Below are 5,222 nucleotides of genomic sequence, written 5' to 3'. Positions count from 1 at the left end.
GCTGAATGTAAATGTGAATGTTGGTTATTAGGTATAACAGTACAGAAAATAAAAATATTTAGGTCTACAACCTTATGTTCAACAAAGATTGAAAAGGATGTAGACTTGTTAAAAGTAGTGGGATTTTATGACAGGCCACAATTAAACACTGTGTACTGAATGTAGAAAAGCATTTACTGTATGCTAAAAACTCTGTGCTGTACCTGCTCTGAATATATGTTGGGAGCTTTGTTTTGAAAGCTGTCAGCTTTTTATTTTCATAGGTATTGCATCCACTTTATTATTTTTACTACTGCAATTGTTTTGTTAATCCTCAGTGTTACACAATTTAAAATACACAAATTAATTATTCTAAGCTGGGTGTAATTTTTACATATTTAACTGCAAACGAGATACTCTTTTCAATATTGTAGATGCATTACAGAGATTTTGAGTGACTAATCAAATTTACAGCTTTATGGCATAGGTTCATCAATTGAGCATATAAGCAGGCTATTAATGTTATCTTATTTACTAAGCATTTATGTACATACTAAGCTAAACAGATTCAGTGACTGAGATGCAAGTGTGTAAAATTAGGGACTATGCATTTGTCTTGCAGGTGACACTGGTGAGCTGATCTTTTCACCTGGGATCCACCATGAAAAGGTGTCTGATGATTAAGGAAGACTTGGATTTTCACTGCTCAAAAAGGTGTGTGAGGTTTTTAAAGTGACAGGTAATGGGTGTTGACTAGCTTTCTCTAAAATTCTAGACATAGCCTGAGGCCCTAGTCTTCTCAAAGCGAATGCACCTTATGATGATTTGGGACTGTGTCTGTCTGCAGTTATAATGTAGGGCATCAAGAAAGATTGCTAAACCTGCATGTGGCCCATCCAGGTGTGAGTATTAGGAGGCAATGAGAGTGCTACACTCTAAGAAAATTAATTTAAACAAGATTTTGTTGGTTTTAGGGAGGATCACAGGAATTGGATTGGTGCTTCTGCTCTCCCACACTGAGTACTTCTGTACTAGGAAGAATAAGTCACATGTTGGTGCTTGATTTTAAGACCCAAATCCTGAAGGTTTGCAGATAAAGGAGGATTGAGCAGGGGAGAGATACAGGAGTGCATGCTCTCTGTCTTCAGTAGTGCTGACACTTCTGATGTCTGCATGGGCTTTCTCCTTTCACTGCTTTCACTTTCACGTGCTCTTTCTACACGTGATCATCAGGATGTTTCTTACGAATTTTGAAGTAAAATAATGCACCCTACAGAATTGTTGGTTTGGTTTTGTGTTGGGGATTTTTTTGTGGTTTTGTTTTTTTTGTTTTTTTTTTGTTTTGTTTTTGATTTTTTTTTTTTTTTTTTTTGTTGGTTGATTTGTTGTGTGGTTGGTTTTTGGGCTTTATTTTTTCCTTTTTTTTTGGTTAAACTATGATGTGTTGGTGGAGTTTAAACTGTAACCTAGGAGCATCCCCAGGATTGGATTTTTGGCACATTGCGCTTAGATAAGGGTATTCTCTGGGCAGTCCATGAGCAGCTTGAGACAGCTAGTTTATTTTGTGAAGGTCTGAGGCAGCCTGTCACCAAGTAATCTTTCACAATGTCCAAAATGAATGTAAGGGATCATGGATCTCGAAACACAGTGACCCTATGAATATCTGTCTTGGGCACAGCATGGGACCTGTGACAGCCCTTAACTGTAAGTAGTGTGAGAAGCCTTATGTAAAGCAAGTGACATTCTGGCAGGCAGTCCCTAAAACTGTGTTATAAGCATTTGCTTTTGTGGGATTTGGGCACTTGGATGTTTTTAGAGTGTAAATACTCCAATAGTCCTTCATGTAAATATTTTTGTGATAGTCTTTGCGATTTTAGAAGTCTTTGGGAGTCTTTAAATCAACTTTATATAAAATAACTTTAAATAAAGTTATCTCAAAATCCAGAAATCTTGAGGAACATTCTCAGGACTTCTTAGGTGCTCTGTGGCCTGCATGATTAGCTGTGTGGTAGGAGTCATAGCCGGGGGGGGGGGCGGGGTAACTGCCCTGGGGGCTCAGGGAAATTGTGGTTATGTATTAGGAGATGCTTAAGGTAGAAGCAGTTGAGCTTGGATCCTCAGTGTAAAGTTAGTATATAACAGCCTAAACTTTTAGCGTGAATGTTTCATGTCTTGATAAGAAGCAGTCTCTGGACACTTAAGTGAAACTACATAAACAAGCTGTACATCCTCATGGAGCAAATATAAATCTTTACACAGCTGTTAATCATATATTTATCTGTTAACTATTAAGACACTAAAAACTGTTCTTCCACTTTCCATTGCAGTTAAAAGATGTAGTAAGAGCTACTATCCTAATAACAGCAAGTATTAGAATCTCTTGTACCTGCCCCACCTCTGTACCCATTATGAGATGTAACAAAACCTGAGTCTGAGTCATTAGTCTCCTGAGGAGCTGGAATTTAATCACCTGGATGCTTAACAGTCTTATGTGGGATCATCAAATGGCTAAGGATCTGACTTCAGCTGTTCAGAGATAAACTTCAGGTGTGGAGATATTTGATTAACTGGTTAGTCCTGAAAAGTGGAAGGAAGAAGGCTACACCAAGTTCGAATGACTTTCAGTCTTTGTGTTGGGTTGTTTACATCTTTACAAGGTGCTAATTGTCTCTTACCTGTGTGTAGTTAAGGCAGATGATTGGCATCTATTTCAGTCTCTTGCAAGTGTGTCTGCAGACGCAAGATCTAAGCAAGCTGCATATAGTTAGGTCCTGGTTAGCACTTCTTTTCTTAAATCACATTAGTTTAAGACTGAGTAACTTCTCCTTGAAAACAGAACCTTTTAGCCTTAAATATGAAATGGAAATGTTGAAAGTTTTAAAAAAACTGTATTTTTGACTTTTCAGTGGAAAACTAATTGATGTTGAACCAATGCATGTGTTCTCACTAATTTCTCTGAAAAGAAGCTGCTGCAGGTTTAATACTAGATAAATAATGTATACCTGCAATAAACTCTAGTGGATGCAAAGCACTCTGTAACTGTGTGCTGTCGAATTGTTCACCCATACCTATTCATGTTAACATGTCTAATTCATGATAAAATATAGACGTACTCAACTGTGTGTGATTATGTCATGTGGTTAGTAGGAGCCATGTTGCCATGAGCAGTGCTGCTCAGGAGGGCAGTAGAGCAATAGCTGCTACTGTTGAATCTAATTTCTTCTAGAATAAAGAGTGTTTTAATCAGCAGTGATAACTGGATAGGCACCATGTTGTAAGTGGTGTACAATACTGAAATGGATATGACAACTACGGCCAAAGTGGTGATCAGTACTTACCCTTACTGAGGGTTTGGAAGATTTTTGGGGAAAAGAGGGGGTTTACGCAATGCATAGACTTACGAACTGTTTTATAATTAGAGAAGTTGGAAATGCTGAAATAAATTTAGCACATACCCTATTTTTTTTCTGTTTTAGTTTCCCCATTTAAATTGAAGTTTTAATCTGCTTCTTTAACACAAACACTGAACCACATACTTGAGACAGACAAAGATAAGGATTACGTAGGAGACAACAATCATTGCTTGTTAATTAATTTGGTGTCAGTAAATGTCATCTTCCAAAACATGATTTCTCAAATTGTTCAGTTTTTAGAAGTGGAATAGCTTTATATTTGTATAAAGGTTAAAACTCTGAGAGCTATTATTCATGCTGAATAGGGGATGTTGTATTAGACAGAATTTTGTTAAACGCAGAAGTTTAAATAAAGCTTGTTTACAGAGGTAAAACACTTAGAGAAAACTTACTTTCTTAGAGTGCTGTACTGTTGTTTTTTTTTTTTTGTAGTAATACAGTTAATGTATTGCTAGTTCTAGTATGAAAACATGAACATTGCTAATAAAACAATGTAATTTCATGGGTGTTATAAATCTAAGGAAAAGAACAATAACAGAATGTGTTTATTTAATATTTTTGCTGCCTCATATTAATATACAGAACACTTCAGGCTGATGTTCTGTTCTATATATATGGATGTGTCCTGGGTTTACAGAAATGTATGTGCTTACGAACATAGTTGTTCAGTGTAGTAACCTGTCCTGACTTTCACTGTTGGTGTGAATCTTAGAAGAAAGCACAAAGCAGAGAACATTTGCATACAAAGCTTTGCATGCATCCCTGTGTGTGTCTATATACACACAGTGCTGTTAGTTATATAATGGATTATTGACAATGGTATTTTATCAAAGTTCCTTGTCTTACAACACTAACTGTAATAATGCATGTACAGATGGAAGATACTATATTGCAAATTTGGTAACAATATTACTTTTGGAAGGCTTAGTGAATGGAATGCCTAGCAGAAACGATCATTCTGGTGTGCGTGTTGTGCCAGCATCTGCTGGGAAATGAGATGCCTCTGCAAAAGTTCTCTGTAGACTGGCCAAAATCTAAGTCTGTCCAAGTGACATGTATCACAGTAAATTAGTTTTGAGCGCTGCTAACAGTCTGATCTTGTCATTGTGGTGTTCCTGCTTCACAAGTTAGCTGAGATGTAAGGCTTACTATTGATGAAATACCACAGGAATATAGCCATACTACTTCTCACTCTCAAAGTTAGCTTCAGTCTTTCATGTCTGTGTAGCACAGTGTTACGCATGACAACTGCTAAGAAAGTCATGCTAATGATTATCTTCCACAATGCACTTTCCCTGAAGTGGCTGAACAACTTGCTATAGAGCATCCCTGTCAGGAATGCCAGTTATACTTCAAAAGTGTAAAATTTTGTACAAGTAAGATAAGGTTTGTTGGTGGCCCAGCGTCAAGAGTAGCTTAAGGCAGCAGAAAGGCAACCAGGTGTTGGTGGAGACAGAGACACAAGACTACCTGGAACTACAGACTGCATGGACAAGTAAGCTGCTTTGAGTGGGAGGCTAGTATTACTCAAGCAGCCACACTTTGGTGTTCAGATGGTCTTGGAGCGCAGTAGTGAGACTTTGGCCTAGTTCAGATTTATGGAAGGACTTCAGTGAGGCAAGGTGCTATAACTTCTAGTTCCGCTAGCATTCAAACTGCTGCACTTCTCATTTGTTTAATTTCTGCAATATGAATGGACCTGATCAGCAAATTAATAAAGTGTAACTTGCTTTGACAGAGCCAGAGGGAGTTATAAAAGAGATGTACTGGAGACAGGAGAACGAGACATGCTGCAGAAGAAGCAATGAGGCTCCCATGAGTGCCTGGTGA

General features: G+C 37.6%; 1 long non-coding RNA gene across 1 annotated transcript; it reads left to right on the top strand.

Annotated features, from left to right (window-relative positions):
• The first annotated feature begins 603 nt into the window (after positions 1–603).
• Positions 604–3,766, top strand: LOC134171026 (uncharacterized). Its single transcript, XR_009967455.1, has 2 exons — positions 604–693; positions 2,307–3,766. It is a non-coding gene; the product is annotated as an uncharacterized LOC134171026 (long non-coding RNA).
• Positions 3,767–5,222: the final 1,456 nt, after the last annotated feature.

Source organism: Pezoporus occidentalis, unplaced genomic scaffold, assembly GCF_034315485.1.
Source record: "Pezoporus occidentalis ecotype Australia unplaced genomic scaffold, CSIRO_AGI_Poc_V1 ctg4, whole genome shotgun sequence".
Classification (NCBI taxonomy): Eukaryota; Metazoa; Chordata; class Aves; order Psittaciformes; family Psittacidae; genus Pezoporus; species Pezoporus occidentalis.
The sequence above is the reverse complement of the archived record's forward strand: the minus strand, read 5'-3'. Positions and strand labels throughout refer to the sequence as shown.